At 40.4% G+C, this 20,934-nt stretch overlaps 1 protein-coding gene across 2 annotated transcripts in view; it reads left to right on the top strand.

Moving 5' to 3' along the window:
- LOC132398237 (transcription initiation factor TFIID subunit 4-like) overlaps positions 1 to 20,934 on the top strand; it is a 138,972-nt gene that overhangs the window by 100,321 nt on the left and 17,717 nt on the right. The gene's annotated exons all lie outside the window — the stretch shown is intronic.

The raw sequence follows: 20,934 nt of genomic DNA, 5'->3' as shown, positions 1-20,934 counted from the left end.
AGGGAAATCTTGTTTGAATTTTCAACATTTAAAATAGTGTTGCTTCCAGTATCATAATTCTTGGATGCATCATAAATTTAGGAGCATCTGCACAGCGCTGATCATTTGCTCCCCTCTCAAGTTCGAGTCAGTACTGAACCATGTGCAAATTCTCTTCATTGTGAAAGAGTTAATCGAGAAACCATTAACTGCTTTAGCCAGAGGTCTGTTCCACATTTCCACTGCTCTGTGGGAAAAATATATTTTTTTCTAATCTCTTCGCTTGCCCAAGGCCAACTAATTTTATATTCGTCCTCTAGTTCTGTGTGCTCAGTCCAAATGAAATAACCTGCTTACATCTACATTATCCATGCCCCTCAGCATTTAAAAGACCTCGATCATCTTCTCTTTCTCCCACCCCCACCAGCTTTTTTTTCCAAAATCTAAAGGGAAAACCATTAGTTCCAACAGTCTATTTCCTTACCATGAAATGGGACCAAAATCTTGGAATTATTTTTATCCTGATTGGCAGATGGATGGTTGGTGTTGTGGGAACAGAGAGCTTTTAAAAGCAAGGTTGCTACAAAGTAAGTATCATTACCTTTAGCAGAGATGACAAAGGATAGAATAACTTGCTTTAGCGTGACCTCTTATCCCAGTTAGCTTTCCTACTGGGATTGTGTTGAAGAGAATGCTTTTGAGGATCATAATTCAATCGCTGCCTCTTTTTTTTTACTGCCTTTTGCAAACAGGATCTAAATCTTGTATTCTGAGAACAAATAGTGTGTTTGTTCTACATCTTTCACTATTCATTAGTGACTGGTATTTGTCTGACCTTATATTAGATTTACTTTCAAAGGAATATTCGTTTGGAAGTTAATTGGTTACTGTAAATTGCCCCTTGTGTGTAGTGCATGGTAGAAGGCTTGGATGTTAATGGGCAGGAAAAAGAACAGATTGTTCTGAGGGTAACATTGGCATGTTGAGCTGAATGGCCTTCTGTGTCATAATAGATTAAATGAATAAGTTGCCCTCTTCCAGAATAAGCTTTGCCAGCTCGCTACTGTTCATTCACTTGGTTTAAAAGCACCTAGCTACCTAAAAGTCAGTCAAGTTTGTCTGTGCACAAGTACATGCATCAAAATCAGGATATTATCACTAACATATGTCATGAAATTTATTGTTTTGTGGAAGCAGTACAGTGCAAGTCACGAAAATTGCTCTAAGTTACAAAAATGATTAAATACTGCGAAATGAGGTAATGTTCATGGACTGTTCAGAAATCTGATGAAGGGCTTAAAGCTGCTCTTAAAGTGTTGTGTGTGGGTCTTCAAACTCCTGTACTGATGGTAGTAACACAGGATGAAAAGCTTACAGCAACATCATATAGAACAATATAACACTGCACACTTTCCACAGCTTTCACATTTCGCTCTAACCCTCACTCGTCCATGTGCCTATCCAAGTGTTTCTTTAATGATTAATAATGTACTTGCCTCACCCACTTCTTCAGCAGCTGTTTCCATTTACGCACCACATTCTGCATGGAAAAAAAATTGCTTCTCAGATCCTCTTTAAATCATCCCCTTCTAAATCTGTACCCCCTTGTTTTAGATCTTCTTATCTTGGGGGAAAGCTTTATTGCCCACCTTATACTTCTCATGATTTTATAAAGCTCTATAGAGTTATCCCTCATTCTTCTATCCCAGGCACATATGATTAGAGACGCAACATTCACAAGAAAAACATTAATACAAATTATACAAGAAAAAACACAGAATAAAAAGAAGTTCATTATAGTAATAAAAAAAAAGTTCGGGAAATTATAGGCCAGTGAGTCTTACTTCAGTGGTTGGTAAGTCAATGGAGAAGATCCTGAGAGGCAGGATTTATGAACATTTGGAGAGGTATAATATGATTAGGAATAATCAGCATGGCTTTGTCGGTGACTAGTGGTGTGCGTCAGGGATCTGATCGTGATTTTTATAAATGATCTGGATGAGGAAGTGGAGGGATAGGTTAGTAAGTTTGCTGATGACACAAAGGTTGGAGGCATTGTGGATAGTGTGGAGGGCTGTCAGAGGATACAGCGGGACATTGATAGGATGCAAAACCGGGCTGAGAAGTGGCAGATGGAGTTCAACCCAATTAAGTGTGAAGTGGTTCATTTTGGTAGGTCAAATATGATGACAGAATATAGTATTAATGGTAAGACTCTTGGCAGTGTGGAGGATCAGAGGGATCTTGGGGTCCAAGTCCATAGGATGCTCAAAGCAGCTGCGCAGGTTGACTCTGTGGTTAAGAAGGCATACGGTGTATTGGTCTTCATTAATAGTGGAATTGAATTTAGGAGCCGAGAGGTAATGTTGCAGCTGTAGAGGACCCTGGTCAGACCCCAGTTGGAGTACTTTCTCAGTTCAGGTCGTCTCATTACAGGAAGGATGTGAAAGCTGTGGAAAGTGTGCAGAGGAGATTTACAGGGATGTTGTCTGGATTGGGGAGCATGCCTTATGAGAATAGGTTGAGTGAACTTGGCCTTTTCTCCTTGGAGCAGTGGAGAATGAGAGGTGACCTGATAGAGGTGTACAAGATGAATGGAGGCATTGATCGTGTGGATAGTCAGAGGCTTTTTCCCAGGGTTGAAATGATTGCCACAAGAGGACACGTTTAAGGTGCTGAGGAGTAGGTACGGAGGAGATGTCAGGGGTGAGTTTTTTATGCAGAGAGCGGTGAGTGCGTGGAATTGGTTGCCGGCAACAGTGGTGGAGGCGGATACGATAGGGTCTTTTAAGAGACTTTTGGATAGGTACATGAAGCTTAGAAAATTAGAGGGCTATGGGTAAGCCCAGTAATTTCTAAGTTAGGGACAAGTTTGGCACAACTTTGTGGGTGGAAGGGCCTGTATTGTGCTGTAGGTTTTCTGTGTTTCTATAATTGTGACAGAGAGCACTCAGTAACACTCTCGTTATACACCACACATTGCCTTGTCATTCTGCTGTCGCCGCGCTGAGTATACACACTTCAATGTCTTCTCGCTGGTATATTCTAATAAACTTTCTATTCTAATCTTTATGGTGCCTTTCCCGCCATACACTTCAGAATATCTCATTTCTTTGTAACAGAGATGTGTATATGTTTGTATACTGTATTCAAGGTAAATACTTCTGTTTGTTTTGTAATATGATTGTAACTACATTTTGGGGTGCATCATGTTCTAATTTCACGTGTAGTGTTAAGTTAACTTTGTGGGTAATTTAAGATGGTATGACCTGGTGCCTGGTATAAACAGAGTTGATCACTCTCAATAGCAGAGAGAGATCAGGACTGCTAGGAGTTCAAACTGGTCAAAATAGTACAGAGTTATTATTGTGTTTTTTGAAAGAGATCTTTTGTAAATATTGCCAGGTTTCTTTTTGCTATTTTTGCTAGTTTGATCTTTGACACATCTAATAAGCACTGTTGTACTAAAGTGCTAAGTGACTTCAGCTATTTTTTGTTCTTTGGTCATAACCTAGGTACCCAACAGTCTTGCAAAATGGTCATAATAATGAGGTAGTGGTTAGGCTTGTGTACACTGATTCAAGAACCAAATGATTGAAAGGAAGTAACTGTTCTTGAACCTGGTGGTGTGTATCTCTGCTAATAGTGGTTAGTGTGTTCACTGATATTTTTAACCTCTCACTTTGGCGGTTTGAGGTACCAACATGCTTCAAACAGGATTTAATTATACTAGCGCCCAAGCAGGACATGCTAATCTAACTTGATGACTGTAATCCAGTAGCACTTAGATCCAGAGTGATGAGGTGTTTTCAGAGGTTGGTGATGAAGCACATCAACTCCTGCTTGAGAAGTGACTTAAATCTGCTCCAGTTTGTTTACTGGAGCAACAGGTCCAGAGCATATGCCATCTCATTGGCTCTCCACTCAACCCTTGAATATCTGGGCAGCAAAGATGCATATATCAGAATGCTCTTTATCGACTACAGCTGAACATTCAATGCCATCATCCCCTCAAAACTTGTCAATTAGCTCCAAGACCTTGGCCTCTATACCTCCTTGTGCAGTTAGATCCTGGATTTCCTCATTTGCAGGTCCCAGTCAGTTTGGATTTGAAACAACATCCCCTCCACAATCTCTATCAGTGCTAGTGCACCACAAAGCTGTGTGCTTAGTCCCCTGCTCTTCTCACTTTAAACTTATGACTTTGTGTCTAAGTACAGCTGCAATCCCATATTAAAGTTTAATGGCACCACTGTTGTTGGCCCAATCAAAGGTGGTGATGAATCAGCATATAGGAGGGAGCTTGAAAATTGGGCTGAGTGGTGTCATAACAACAAACTCTTACTCAGTGTCAGCAAGGCCAAGGAGCTGATTATTCACTTTAGGAGGAGGAAACCTGAGGTTCATGAGCCAGTCCTCATCGGAGGATCATAGGTGGAGAGGTTAGCAACTTTAAATTCTTAAGTTATTATTTTGGAGGACCTGACTTGGCCCAGAACACAAGTGAAATTATGAAGAAAGCACAGCAGCGCCTCTAGTTAGGAGTTAATGAAGATTTGGCATGACATCTAAAACTTTGACAACCCTCTGTGGATGTGAACTGGAGAATATATTAAACACCAATGCCCTTGAACAGAAAATCCTACAAAAAGTAGTGGCCCAGTTACCATGGGTAAAGCCCTCCCAACCATTGATCACGCCTACATGGAATGCTGTTGAAGTAATCAGGGACAGCCACAACCAGGACATGCTCTCCTCTCACTGCTGCCACCAGGAAGAAAGTACTGGAGCTGCGGGACTCACCACCGTGTTCAGGAAGGGTTACTGCCCCTCAATCATCAGGCTCTTGAATCAAAGGGGATAACTTCATTCAGCTTCACTTGCCCCATCATTGAAATGTTCCCACAACCAATGGACTCAATTTCAAGGAATCTTCATCTCCTGTTCTTGATTTTTATTACTTATTTATTTTTTTATCCTGATTATTTTCTCTTTTCTGTTTGTATTTGCATAGTTAGTTGCCTTTTGCACATTGGTTGTTCGTCCATCTCTTTTGTGTGAGGTTTTTCATTGATTCTGTTGTGTTTCTTCATATTTACTGTGAATGTCTGCAAGAAAATGAATCTCATGATAGTATATGGTGACATATATGTACTTTGATAATAACTTTACTTTGAACTTGGAGTAAATCACAAACCAAAAAATCCTGTTAAGGATGGAACTGTGAAATAACAGAAGATGCAGGGAACACCCAGCATTCACTGCTTTTATTCCAGCAAAGAAGTTCTGTATCATCAGTCCCTCGGACAGTTATGTAATCCAAGATGTCCAGTGGCAGTGGTTACCTGAATGAGGCTCCACACATAAAATCTCTCCTTTCCATGGAACTTCAACTGTCATTACTACCTTCTGTGTTCTGTTTGTAATCAACTTTATATTCATTTGTTATTGGTTCCCTGATTCTATTTTTTGAGCCTTGTCATGAATCTGTGACTTAATGCCATGTCCAGGGCCTAATAGTAATCTTCTAATGTCTCATCCTTGATCCCTTTTCGAAGAATGTGCTGATACTGACCAAGTGTGACTTTCCCTTTGAAATCTATATGACTACTTTATGTTTCCTGCTACTAGTTTTTTTTTCCATCTTTAAGGGTTCCATTCAATGATCCACACTACTATTTGATGAAGATTTTAATTTCTTGGTGTGATAAATGACTTTGGGAAGTTTGTAAAGCACTTAGCAGCCAATCAGGTACTTTTGAAACACAGCTACTGTTCTAATGCAAGAAAATGAACAGGGACGTTTCCCTTTGTTGCACACAATAACCAGTTTTTCCTTCGCTGCTGTCTGTTTGACTTTGCTGTGTGCACATTGCTGTATGTTAGTGATAATGTTGTTTGCTTTTAGAAACATCGTGCCACAGCTGTAATAGCTATAGTTTATTTTTTCCCCTCTTTTTAAGCTTGCACTCCTGTCGTAGCATTCTGCTGTTACCTAATTGCATACATTCTAATTTTACACTTTAGCATTTAAAAGAAAGGCCAGTTCGCTACTCCGCACCACTGCCTCTTTCTTACTGCAGTACAGAAGGAAGCCGTGCATCCCACCTGATCCATGCTGGTTCCCACCAAAACAGTCCCTATTGCTGCTCATTCCCTGTGTCACTGATACTAATTCTTTCACATAGCCATCAACTTTACTTGGATTATTTCCTATTAAAGCACTAGTTTTCAGTGACCAATTACCTTTCTAGCACTATCCTTACATTGTGGAAAGAAACCTGAATACAGAAGAGAAACCCCACACAGCTGCAAGGAGAACAAGCAAACTATGCAGATGGCATGAGAGGTTGCAATTGAAGCAATGTTGTTGCTGTTGTGGTGTGAGGCAATAGTTCTTTTATAGTTCTCTTATGATAATAGTTCCTTGAATGTAATACTGATTCCAAAAATGTTTTTCCATATGTAGAAGACCTATTATCATAACTGCTGACATTCATACTAGCACCCCTACGAAAGTTTGAATCTTCCCCATAATTTGTTCTTACCACTGTCCCAAGTTCATCAAAGCCAACTTCCGACCCAAGTTTTGGTCCTTCTTGCGTCTTCCCTGCCCTCCTGGGCATATTTTTGTGCTTAAAAATGCAGGTAAAAGTTAATGGCATGCTGATATTTGGTGTTTAGTTTGCTGTAGCGTCCTTATTCTTACTGAGTTTTCTATGTCATGGCGTGACAGTGTGTCCAGTGGTATAACTGCACGAGCAAGCTGGGCTTATTAGCCTTGGTTGGCAACCAGCTGAGGAGAACAACAACTCTGATTCCAGGCCCAGGTAGATGGAAGTCATGGCCTTGCTAGGCCGTCTGTCTAGATGAAGGAAAACTACGATGCTCAACCTAAAGTTGGCACAGTTTGTTGTGCCATTGTGGAACATCCCTAGGCCTAAAGAGTGGAATCTGTCCATGCGCACTGATCCTCACTATAAACCCATGCAGTGCAGGTGAAAAGAAAAAAAACCTACAGCAATGGAGAAGGCGAAGCAATCTTCCCTCTGGATCTCTGCAAGCGAAGATGCAGCCAACCATCCAGTTTACTGTACAAAGCAATTTACCTCAGATAGTGTGATAGATTATGATTATGCGACTAAGAATCCTGTAGTTAGGTGTGGATGCAATATTTACACTTAAAGAGATTTCTTTGTCAATTTACCAGACTATGTTTGTTAAGCATTTATCAAATGTTCAGCTACTTCTAGCGTCTAGTTGTTCATAATTCTGGAAAAACTTGTTTACCAACCATAGAGATTACAGATGCTTGATGAAGTGTCTTGGCCAAGAAATGTAGTGTTCATTTTCCTCCATAGACACTACTTGATCCACTAAGTTCTTCCAGCATTGTGTGTGTATGTGTGTGTGTTGCTCCAACATATCGTGATTGATTCCAGTTTGATTTGTTGCTGGAGCTTGACACATTTCTGATTTAATATGCCAAAAGAAAAGAAGTATAAAATACCGTCGTCCCTCAGTGTCCACGGGGGATTGGTTCCAGGACCCTCCACAGAAACCAAACTCCGTGGATACTCAAGACCCTTATACAAAATGGCGTAGTGTTTGCATATAACCTACGTACATGCTCCCATATACTTTAAATCATCTTTAGATTACTTATAATACCTAATACAATGTAAATGCTATGTAAATAGTTGTTATACTGTATTGTTTAGGGAATAATGATAAAAAATGTCTGTACATGTTCAATACAGACGCAACCATCGTAGCTCTTCTGGGAATGCCGATGCTACCTCGGCATCAGCGGATGCCAATTCTCCTGTCATCTTTTAAGTTCTTGAGGCTTTAGCGCTTTACATAGCTAGCCAGCCGTCCCTTACTAGCCTTAAACTCCTTCCTCTTGCTCACAGCACAAGTAGCAAACAAATGAGACACAAGGCGAACAATGCTTAAACAACAAGTGCTGGAAAGAGACTGAGGATATGTGAAATGGTGGGAGGCTACAACAGGGTATGCCTACAGATCACTTCATTCGCGTGGATTCAGCATAGTGCGCGGCCGTTAAAATAAAATTACAAACGAAGCCATTTTGAAATGGACTCTGGACATGTTGCCTTTAATTCTTTCGCACTAAGTATGGTGATACTGCACAGAGGTGATATTATTTACTTAATTTGCCTATGATTAGTGCATGGATAGTCTAAATGTAAATTGACATCATAATTTTAATTAATCTGCAAGAGATTCTGCAGATGGTGGAAATTTTGAATAATAAATAAAATGCTGGAGGAACTCAGCTGGTCAGGCAGGGACCATGGAGGGAATAAATAGTCAACATTTCTGGCTGAGACCCATCATCAGGACTGGAAAGGAAGGGGGCAGAAGACAGAATAAGATGATGAGGGGGAGGGATGAGGAGCGCAAGTTGGCAGGTGAAAGGTGAGACCAGATGAGGGGGATGGTGGATGGGGCTAATGTGAGAAGCTGGGAGGGGATGGTTGATGAGGTAAAGGGCTGAAGGAAAAATATCTAATACAAGACAATGGGCCGTAGAATAAAGAATGGAAACACAGCAGCCATTTTAAATTAAATTGTTTTCCATTCTTCTTGGCAATTGTACTTGGTTTATAGATGTTGCGCTACAAAATATATTGAAATCATACTTTGACCAACCAGATGCTGTTTCTTCAAGCCCATTTTAGTATTTCATAAATCCTTAATTCCATCCCATTAAGATGGAGAATTACTGACTGCATTTATGGATCATTTCCATCCAGCATTCATAACTAGTGCTCATCTTTTTAATGATTAAATTCCTTGATGGTTTTCCAGAACAGCAATTTAACAGCACATAACTTGACACTGATAACTCTCTCAGTATTTTAAGATTGACTCAAATATCCAGCTGCCTGTTTCATTATTGCAAGCTATGATACAGCGATCAAGGATACATTCCACTAGATAGTACTACCTTTGATGTTCAATAGGAATAAATTACTGCAGCTTCCCCTGCAGTGTAATAACATTTTTTTAATAAAATTACGAGCAATCAGAGCTTGGTGATACCATGTACTTAACAACCAATAGGTGAACATTAACAAAAAAAAATCTTAAGTATTTGACTCCTTTGTTCTTTGACTCCTTGTGGGACATATATATGTTTCACTCACCCGTAACATGATAATAAAATCTATTAGATTGTATTTATACGACTAGGTTTACTATGCACTATAATTTTTTTTTTCTTTCTACTCAAGTTTGTCAAATAGTAAAGGTTTGATTCCCACCATTAACAGGAGAAAAATTTTAAATTCAAATGCTAAGATTTTTCTTTTAAAAAAAGATTCTTGAGCTGTAATTGGTATCTGGAATTTACTGCCTAAAGTGGCGAAAGAAGAGAGTACATTCATAATCTCTACCACCTAAGGCATCTGGACAATCCCTTGAATAGCCAAGCAATGGGAAGTAACAGACCTAATGTCCTACATTTTATGGTTTTGTGGTCCAATGTAGGCAAATAGGGTTAATATAAATGGTTATAAAGTCATACATCATGGAATCAGACTCTAGCCCAACTTGTCCATGTCAACTGTGTTGCCAAGTGAGGTAGTACCATCTGCCTATTTGAGTCAAAGCCCTCTAAACCTCTCATCGACATACTGGCCTAGATGGCTTTTAAATATGTTAATGTGCCCACCTCAGTCACTGATTTTGGTAGATGATTCCAAATACGCATCCTCCTTTGTGTGAAGCTGCCTTGATGTCCTTTTTTAAAATTCCACGCCTTTGTAGAAGTCCCTGTGTTCCTGTTCCATCCCTGTGGGAAAAAGTCTGTCTGCTTTCACCCTGTTTATGCCTCTCATGATCTTGTATATCTCTATCAGGTCACCATTCAATCTACATTCAAGGCAATAAAGTCGTAGACTACATATTCTTCTTGTAATTCAGACCAAGTCCAAGCAATATCCCGGAATATCTTGTCTGGACTCTTTCTAATTTACTACATCTTTCCTCTAGCAGGGTGACCAAAACTCTACACAATAGTCTATGTGCAGCCTCAGCAATATTTTGTGTGACTGCAACATAACTTCCTCGCTCCTATATTCATTGCCATGATTGATGAAGGCTAGCATGCCAGACACCTTTTTCACCGCCCTATCTACCTGTGACAACACTTCAATAAGCTATGCACGTGCACTTCAAGATTACCCTAGTTTGATCTTCCAAAGTGTAATACTTTACATTTATCTGGATTGAAAGCCAGTTGCCAATCCTCGGCCCACATACCCAGCTGATCAAGGTTCCCATGTAATTTTTCATGACCTTGAACACTGGAGCACATCTATTTTTGGTTGTTAACTGAAAAGCCAATTCTGTACTGTAATGATTTGACTGATTTTCCTATTGGTAAAGGGGGAATTCCTGCATTGTCATTAAAAAAAAAATCTGGTTTTCTTGCCTAGTCTGGCCTTTGATTCAAAAGCTAGAAATGCGGCCAATTTTCAAATGCTGCCTCAGATCAAAGGTCAACCAGGATATACAGTATATGCTTGTATTGCCAGTGGTGGCCACATTGTGAATTCACTCAATGTAATAATACTAATAAATAGTGTTAGGCTATCTTTATCCATTCCCATCCACCTATCCAAATTCTCTGTCCTTTGTGTTTAGTCTCCCTTCAAATGTATGTATGTTATTCCTCTTGCCTGCTCCTTATAACACATGTCTGTTAGATAGACAATGTTTATGTGCCAGTAACCTTGCCTCATCTCTTTTGTAGCTTGCTGTCATGCCAACAAAAGAAATGGTTTACAGACATTGAATAGGACTGTGTTTGTTGGTGAAGGGCTTGGTTTAGAAAATTGGCAGTGCATTGTGCTTTGGTTGGATTCACTTGCTGCAATTGAGTATCATTTATCATTGCTGCAGTCCTCTTTCATTTTATCATCAAATGTGAAACTTCTGTCAGTTTGTGTTCTATAAATGGTTCCCTGTTGACATCAATGCTATGAGGAAATGGGGTGAAATAGTTTCTACCTACAGAAAGTTGGCATGGCATGAACTGAAGTGACACCCTTCTGAGTGATAAAGATCCCATTTCACACTTGGTACACTCTTCATCCACTTTATTTTATTAGAGATTGCTTGATAACATTCCTAAAATTGAGTTGGCCAATAGTGTAAGAATATTGCGTGATACCAGAAGGGGTACTTTTGAGGTGAGAGGGAGTAAGTTCAAAGATGATGTGCTGGGCAAGTATTCGTACACAGAGAGTGATGGGTGCCTGGAATGCACTACCAAGGGTGATGGAGGCATTCAGGAGGTTCTTAGATAGACACATGAATGTACAGGAAATAGAAGGAAATGAACGTTGTGTAGACAGAAAGGATTAGCTTAGTGGGCATTTGATAAGTAATTTAATTAGTTTGGCACAACATCATGGGCCAAGGGGCATGTACCTATGCTTTAGAGTCATGGAGTCATAGAAAAATATAAGCACAATATTTTTCAATTGAAGCAAGAGGCTGAGAGTGGAAGACTGAAGGCATCACGGAGAGAAGGTCGTTTTTCTTTAACAGCTCAGGGAAAAGAGGCTAGACTGCGCAGGCGTGTGACGTAGCACGCCAAGGTTTAAAAGGAAGAACGCCATATACAGCAGCCATCGTTGGAGTGGACTGAGTCAGAGTGGGACGGCTTCGGCAAGAAACAGGTAGAGGCGAGGGTAGGTTCTGGTAAGTTTCTGTTTTTCTTTTTTTTGTTGTTCAGACTAGAGAATATGCCAGGCAGGATGTTGGAATGCTCCTCTTGCAGGATGTGGGAAGTCAGGGAGATCTCCGGTGTCCCTGACAACAAAACCTGCAAGAAGTGCATCCAGCTGCAGCTCCTAACAGACCACGTTATGGAACTGGAGCAGGATCTGATGACCTTTAGATCATTATGGAGACTGAGTAGCTTCCGGGAGGTTGTTGCACCTAAGGAACAGGGCACAGGTAACTGGGTTACCGTCAGGCGAGGGAAGGGGAAAGGGCAGGTAGTGCAGGGTTCCCCTCCAAAACAAGTATACTGATTTGGATACTGTTGGGGGGGGGGGTGGGGGGGGGAATGGTGGTGGCTTACCTGGGACAAGCTGTGGCAGCCGGATCTCTGACACTGAGACTGGTTCTGCAGTGCAGAAGGGAGGGAGGAAGAAAAGGAGAGCAGTAGTGATAGGAGACTCCATAGTCAGGGGTACAAACAGGAGAGTCTGTGGTCGTGACAGAGACTCCCAGATGATTTGTTGCCTCCTGGGTGCCAGGGTCAGGGATGTCTCTGATCGCGTGCACAGCATTCTGAGGTGGGAAGGTGATCAGCCAAATGTTGTGGTACACATCGGTACCAATGACATGGGTAGAAAGAGTCAGGAGGTCCTGAAGAGTGAGTACAGAGAGCTTGGTAGGAAGTTGAAAAACAGGACCTCGAGGGTAGTAATCTCTGGATTGCTGCCTGTGCCATGTGCCAGTGTGGGTAAAAGTAGGATGCTCTGGCAGATGAACACATGGCTGAGAAACTGGTGTAGGGGGCAGGGTTTCAGATTTCTAGATCATTGGGACTTCTTCTGGGACAGGTGGGACCTGTACAAGAGAGACGGGTTACACCTGAACTACAAGGGGACCGATATACTTGCAGGGAGGTTTGCTAGTATTATTGGGGAAGGTTTAAACTAGATTTGCAGGGGTATGGGAACCAGAGTGCCAGAGTAGATAGTGGAACGGGGGTAAAAAAAAATGTTAGTAGTTCATGCAAAGACACAAATAGTAATGTTGTGTGTGGTGGTAATAATCTTCTGAGGTGTGTGTATTTCAATGCGAGGAGTATTGTGGGAATGGCAGATGAGCTGAGGGCTTAGATTGACACATGGAATTATGACATCATAGCCATTACTGAAACTTGGCTACAGGACGGGCAGGACTGGCAGCTCAATATTCCAGTGTTCAGATGTTTCAGACGTGATAGAGGCAGAGGGATGAAGGGTGGGGGGTGGCTTTGCTAGTCAGGGAAAATATTACAGCAGTGCTTCGGCAGGACAGATTAGAGGGCTTGTCTACTGAGGCCATAATTCCCCAGGACCTGACAGGGTATTCCCTCGGACCTTGAAGGAGACTAGTGTTGAAATTGCATGGGGCCTGGCAGAAATATTTAAAATGTTGATATCCACGGGTCAGGTGCTGGACGATTGGAGGATAGCTCATGTAGTTTCGTTGTTTAAAAAAGGCTCAAAAAGTAAGCCGGGAAATTATGGGCCGGTAAGTTTGACATCAGTAGTAGGTAAATTATTGGAAGGAATACTAAGAGATAGGATCTACAAGTATTTGGATAGACAGGGACTTATTAGAAACAGTCAGTATAGCTTCGTGCGTGGTAGGTTATGTTTAACCAATCTATTAGAGTTTTCGAGGAAGTTACCAGGAAAGTGGATGAAGGGAAGGCAGTGGATGTTGTCTACATGGACTTCAGTAAGGCCTTTGACAAGGTCCCAAATGGGAGGTTTGTTAGGAAGATTCAGTCACTAGGTATACATGGAGAGGTAGTAAATTGGATTAGACATTGGCTCAATGAAAGAAGCCAGAGAGTGGTAGTGGAGGATTGCTACTCTGAGTGGAGGCCTGTGACTAGTGGTGTGCCATAGGGATCAGTGCTGGGTCCATTGTTATTTATCATCTATATCAATGATCTGGATGATAATGTGGCAAATTGGATCAGCAAATTTGCTGATGATACAAAGATTGGAGGCGTAGTGGACAGTGAGGAAGGTTTTCAAAACTTGCAGAGGGATTTGGACCAGTTGGAGGAATGGGCTGAAAAATGGCAGATGGAGTTTAATGCGGACAAGTGTGAGGTATTGCACTTCGGAAGGTCAAACCAAGGTAGAACATACAAGGTAAATGGGAGGGCACTGAGGAGTGCAGTAGAGCAGAGGGATCTGGGAGTACAGATATGTAATTCCCTAAAAGTGGCGTCACAAGTAGATAGGGTCGTAAAGAGAGCTTTTGGTACATTGGCCTTTATAAATCAAAGTATTGAGTATAAGAGTTGGAATGTAATGGTGAGGTTGTATAAGACATTGGTGAGACCGAATTTGGAGTATTGTGTGCAGTTTTGGTCACTTAATTACAGGAAGGATATTAATAAGGCTGAAAGAGCGCAGAGAAGGTTTACAAGGATGTTGCCGGGACTTGAGAAACTGAGTTACAGAGAAAGGTTGAATAGGTTAGGACTTTATTCCCTGGAGCATAGGAGAATGAGGGGAGACTTGATAGAGGTGTATAAAATAATAATGGGTATAGATAGAGTGAATGCAAGCAGGCTTTTTCCACTGAAACTAGGGGAGAAAAAAAACAGAGGTCATAGGTTAAGGGTGAAGGGGAAAAGTTTAAAGGGAACATGGGTGGGGTGCTTCTTCGTGCAGAGAGTGGTGGGGGTGTGGAATGAGCTGCCAGATAAAGTGGTGAATGCGGGCTCACTTTTGACATTTAAGAAAAACTTGGACAGGTATATGGATGAGATGGGTTTGGAGGGGTATGGCCCGGGTGCAGGTCAGTGGGACTAGGCAGAAAAATGGTTCAGCACAGCCAAGAAGGGCCAAAAGGCCTGTTTCTGTGCTGTAATGTTCTGTGGTTCACAGAAATAGGCCCTGTGGCCCATCTGGTCCTTGCCAAACCATTTAAACTGCTTAGTTCTATTGGCCTGCACTGTGAACTATAGCCATCCATACCCCTACTATCCATGTGCCTATCCAAACATCCTGAACATTGAAATTGAGCTCACATGCTCCACTTGTGCTGACAGCTCGTTCCACACTCACAACTCTTTAAGTGAAGAAGTTCCTCCTGATGTTCCCCTTTATTGTCTGTTCTAATATTGTATTCAACTTTGTATTATGCCTTAATATAGAAAATTATCCTACGACATTTTGCATGAGCGTTTAAAGGCATGATATGGCACTTTGGAGAAAGGTGACTAAAAGCTTGCTTGGGAAAGTGGACTTTGGATAAAGATGGCAGAAAGGCATTCAACTTCCCAAACTGAAGTGTTTTCAGCGGCTAAGGCTCCAATGTCAGTGACAGAGTGATCAAACTTGTTTGCTTTTCTGGGCAACACGAGTGAATCTGCAGTTGCTGGAAATAAATAAAAACACAAAATGCTGGCAGAACTCAGCAGGCCAGACAGCATCTATGGGGGGAGGTAGTGACGACGTTTCGGGCCGAAACCCTTCATCAGGAGGGTTTCCATCAGCTACGCTTCCTGATGAAGGGTTTCGGCCCGAAACGTCATCACTACCTCCCCCCATAGATGCTGTCTGGCCTGCTGAGTTCTGCCAGCATTTTGTGTTTTTATTTGCTTTTCTGGGCTTTTGCACAGATAAAATTGTGAGTGGAGAGATTTAAGGGACTTGAGAGACAACTTTACACAGTGTGTAATGAGTACCTGAAAAAAGCTGTCAGTGGAAGTGGTCAAAGTGGGTACAACTGCAACATCCAAGAGGCACTTGAATAGTTAGATAGAGGGGGAGGACTTGGAGACTTACGGGAAAACACGGATAACTGGTCAGCATAATCAGTTGGGCAAAAGAACATATTTCTATGCTGTATTATTTTATGATTCTAAGATAAAGACTGATGCTCTTATCTCATGGGTTTGGAATTCAGATTGGTGCCTCAGTTCTTGCTGATCTATGTGCAGCCTGTCAGGATCAAGAATGATATGGGACAGGAGGTAGTCTGTGAGGTGCACTCTTGTTTATGTACGACTTCGATGTGTTTCCTGGTGTAGAAACCAAAGGAAGCTAAGTTCTCAATACCATTCCAAATGCTCATTCTCCACTTGGCACAATTATGGGCAAAAAGAATTCCCAAAAGACCTTGACCTGAGTACATCAGCTATCTCTGTTCCTCAGCAGATGCTGCCTGACCTGCTGAGCTTCTCCAGCATTTTCTTTTTTTTTCCCCTCTCTCCAGATTGCATTATTTGCATTTACTTGTGTCTCCAGTTATCAAGAGTTGTCATGAATATTGCAACTCAGAATATTTACCAAGAAGGATTTGAGAAAATCTTAGAATCTTTTTCTCTGTCCGTCTGATAGTTTCTTCCCCTGACATCACAGATATAATTTGGTAGTTTGCCTTTGGGCATGTAAATACACAGCCTGACCATTCTGATAATAGAGTTGATGTTATGATGTTAGCCTCTCTTTCCAATGAGATCTTTGTTTGTATTTTCTTCAGTGCATTGAAGTGCCTGCCATAGGTATCCAGGTCTCATTTGTACTTACTGCTGCCCCAGAGACTTGAGTTTTGTGCCAGGTTTGAGATCTTGATTTTCAAACTCCCATTTTCTTAATTGACCGAAGGACATGATGGTGAATTTCACTTGAACACCTTCCAGAGAGAAAGCACTCAAAATATGGGAAGTGATTCATTTTAAATAATTAAGGTTCATGATATTACCCCTGAAAATTACGGAATACTGACTGAAAGTCAACTTCGTGTGTTCATTTTTAAAGTCTAATTTAACAGATTACCTAAGCTTGATGACTGCTATTTGAATTTACATGATTAATTGATGTAAGAATTTTCAAATAGGATTAAGTTACTTCCTCTGGGGATCATCAACTGGGAGTATTATCTGCAATTCCCATGTGAAATTGGGCAATGCATTCCCTAAGGGAATTAAAGGCTTGAATTTCCCACTAACCTGTTGTGAATGGAGTTTGACACAACTTGGTACTATAGTCTATTTTATTGGGTTATTAATAGACACAAAGTTTGAGTAACGTATCTGCTGAGATCTAATTGGCAGAACAAGCTCAAGGGGCTGAATGTCCTCCTATTCCCATGTTCCTTCTAAGTAATTATCTCAAAATTTGATAAGAAAGATGTAAAATTGAGGTTGACCCACAGAAGCTTCAATTTGTCTTTTTTTTCATCATGTGTTCAAAGTACTCCTTGTGCTGTCAGCTCCCTTGACTTTGTCAGCTAGTTTTTGAAGTTCTTGTTATTTCAATTTTACAGATCTATCAATTTACATGACAGTGAAGCTAACCAGTTGAAAAGATAATTGAAGCCTGCATTTATAGAGAGGGCTGTTTTAATTGGCAACAGTGGTGAGAAAAAGACACAGGAAGTACAGCCAAGATTTTAACGCCAATTGTGTGCTTTTTCATTGATCAGTTGTACCTGGCCACACATTGGCAAACTTGGGGTCGGGTTTGGGGATATTTAACTCATCAGCTGCACAGTGTTGCTCTCCTAAAATGTGTCTGTAAAAATCTTAAAACGAAATAAAACCTTTGTTAGACTGCATTTGGAATTCTACGTTGAGTTCTAGTCACCCATTAGAGGAATGGTGTGAAGGCTTTGGAATGGGTGCTGAATAGGTTTACCAGAATACTACCTGGATTAGAAGATCTAAGCTATAAAGGAAAGTTAAGACATATTTCTCTGCAGTGTCAAAGAGACTGAAAGTCAACTTGATACATTTATGCAATTGAGGCGTATGGGGCAGACAGTTGTAATCTTTATCTAGAGGTAGGAATGTCAAGTACTAGTGGGCATGCATTTAAGATGAGAGGGAATAAGTTGAAAGGAGAAGGGCAAGCATCTTTTATATATACAAGTACCTCAAACACGCTGCCAAGAATGGTGATAGATACAGATATGATAGTGGCATTTGAGGCTTTTGGATAGACACGTGAATAGGCAGAGAGTGGAGGGATATGGGTCATGTGCAGGCAAAAGTTTAGATTAATTTGGTACTGTGTTCAGCACAAACATGATAAGCCTAAGGACCTCTTCCTGTACTGTGTTCTATGCTGAATAATTGTTCAACTGGGCCTCCACAGTATCCTTTGGTAAATTTGAGAAGATCGTGAAAAGATTGTTCTGCCGTAGCACAATGCTGCCTTCCTAACCAAAATTCCAGCAGCTGCAATCTCTTGTGTCTCCACTTGCTCACTGGTTTCTGGTGATTTATTGGAGTTTGGGGAGGTGGGAGGAATGAGCAACTATTACGTTTTTATTGAATCAGTCATGAGCAACCATTCTAATTAAGCAGTCAGTAAATAAAGCATCTGACCTTGGATAGATAGGTGTGCAGTTCTGCTGATGAATTACTGTTTTGTTTTCACTCAGTTTTGATTTGTAGGATGGGCTTAGAGTATTTGCTTGGGCAATCTAGCAGAGGTGGTTGATGTTAAGTGGGGGTACAGGTGTAGAATTTGTGTTGTTGCTGGCCATGGCACAACATCATTGCAACATCATATGTTTTGAAATGGATCAATCTGTAAAATTTTCATGTTATTCTGTTTCAGAATGTTAGATGATGTTTTCGGTAACTTTGGGAATTATAGTTGCAGCTTTGCTGATTATTTGTCATTCATGTAATATACTTTAATAGAGAACATTTGCACTGGAAAATTTAGTATTTACATTAATGTTGACTTAAAAATTCAGTTGGCAGAGCTCCTGTTATTTATCATCCTGTAAATCCTGAAATGTTTTAAACACTCAAGGACATCTGTTTTGGTATGTGTGTTTCAAGGTTCTACTGTTTAAGAGTACAAGAGCGATTCAGCCCCTTACCATTTTTCATCCTAATATGGAAGTTGTGATATTTTATTTAGAAAAGCTATTCATATTACAATATAATAATCTCTAAGATGATTCAAGTACTAAATCTGAAGGATTCAAGAAGCAGATTTACAAAGTTCATCTCCAGAGTTATTTTTGAGCTCACAATTTTGTTAGCTCCAAGTTCAAAGTAAATATATTATCAAACTATGTATCTGTTGCCATATGCTATCTTGAGATTGATCCTCTTGCAGGCATTTACAGAAAAAAAATAAAGAAATACAGTAGAATCTACAAATAATCATACATAAAGACTGAAAACAACCAAGGTACAAAAGAAGACAAATTGTGCAATTTAAAAAAAGACAGTATCAGTTGTAAAAAGAGTCCTTGAAAATGAGCCTGTAATTCATAGAATCAGTTCAGAGTTGTAGTCGGTGAAGTATCATTGTGTGAATAGTTAAGCTAATAACACAGTTAGTGTCACTGTTTGATTTCAAAGAGCCCATGACATGATTTGAAAAGAAGATGGGACTTGCCTATTTTTCTTCATGGAATGTGCAAATGTCAGGCAATGCAGGCATCTATTGTCCAATCCAAATAATAAGGTTACCTTATGAGGTGATGGCTGAGAGAAACTTTGTAGATGTGGTGAAAATTGACTTGAAGAAAGTTTTTTTGGACAAGGTGTTACCAAATAGGTACAGGAAGAAGATCAACACGTTATTCATTGAGCAGGTAGCAAGCTAGATTTTAAACATTGGAGTTATTCAGGGTGGTTTCTTAACACTTGGATATTGATACCCTTGGGGCTCCTTTAAGTGTAAGAATAAATAAGTCGTGCTGCAGCTCTATAAAATTTTGGTCAGACTGCACTAGGAGTATTGTGTACAGTTCTTGTCACGCCATTACAGTAAACTGGAGGAAGCTGTGGAAAAGGGCAGAAGGGGTTTACTGGGATGCTGCCTGCATTAGAGGATGTGAGCTGTAAGGAGAGGTTGGACAAACTTGAGTTATTCTCCTAAGGACATTGAAGACCTGATGGAGGTTTTAAAGTCATAAAGATGTAGATAGGCCAGATGCTCAGAATCTTTTCCCTGGGTAGAAATGTCAAACACCAGAGAACATACTTTTAAGGTTAGAGAGGGGAAGTATGAAGGTGATGGGAAGGGCAAGTCTTTTTCATAGAGTAACAGGTGCCTGGATTGGATTAGGCATAATAGTGGGAGCAGACAGTTTGGTGGAGTTATGAGGCTTTTAGGTTGACATATGAATATGAAGAAAATGGAGGAATATAGATAATACAAAAAAGGAAGACATTTAGTATAAATAGGCATCAAATCAACAAAATATTGTGTGTTGAATGGTATGCCCTAGCTGTACTGTTCAATATGGATTAGCCTATGTTACTGAAACAAGTTGTTGTCATGTTGCTGTTTGTGGAAGCTTTCCATACACAAATTGGCATCATCTGTTTCCAGCATTTGGGTGACGATTGCACTTCAGAAGTAGTACCTTGGGATTAGATACTGGCCTGAACATAGTAATTTCCAGTGTTTAATCCTTGTACAGTTTAACAACTTAAGCTCCTCTATTTTATTGAAATGATGTTTTAAAGACCAATGACTACAGAGGTGCAAGGATAAACTTGGTAAAAGTTAGGACCTTTGGTTCAGGTGAAATGCAGAAAGATGTTGTAAGTAATTAAAGCACCCGATTAGATTTCCTTTCTTGTGCTTTATAAGATTCACTTGAGGGAGAATTATTTGCAGAGGAATGTTTGGGATTGTTCTAATGCAAACTGATTATTGATCCAAAGGGTTAAAATCTCCTGTTACAGTAAAAACTCCAATAGCCTGCATACCAGACAGCAGATTATTTGCACTACTGGGTGGTGTTCCTATTAATACCTCAACACACTTATAATTTACTTGTGTAAGATGCTACACTATGATATTATAAATTCTCTAATGAGTCCAGGAGTGTAGAATTTCCAAATAGCGGTATGGAAAATTACTGGAACGTGACATTACATGTAAAACCATTTTAAAGTTTAAAGTTCATTGAACATAGGGCTTGCATCTCCTATAGAGCTGTAGAGCAATACAGCCCAAATGCAGGTCCTTCAGCCCAACAGTTTCATGTCAACCACAGTCCCATCTAGTTAGTCCAATTTGCTGCACTAATATCCCTTTTAAGCCCCCCTCATGTATCTGTTCAAATGCTTTTTAAATTATGCTATTACTCCTGCCTCAACCACTTCTTTTAGCAGCTTGTTCCATATGTGCAACATACTTGCCCCTCAGGTCCGTTTTAAATCTTTCCCCTCTCAAGCTATATTTA

Source organism: Hypanus sabinus, chromosome 1 (genome assembly GCF_030144855.1).
Source record: "Hypanus sabinus isolate sHypSab1 chromosome 1, sHypSab1.hap1, whole genome shotgun sequence".
In the NCBI taxonomy this organism is placed as follows: domain Eukaryota; kingdom Metazoa; phylum Chordata; class Chondrichthyes; order Myliobatiformes; family Dasyatidae; genus Hypanus; species Hypanus sabinus.
Note: the sequence above shows the minus strand (reverse complement) of the source record. Positions and strands in the feature narration are given on the sequence as shown.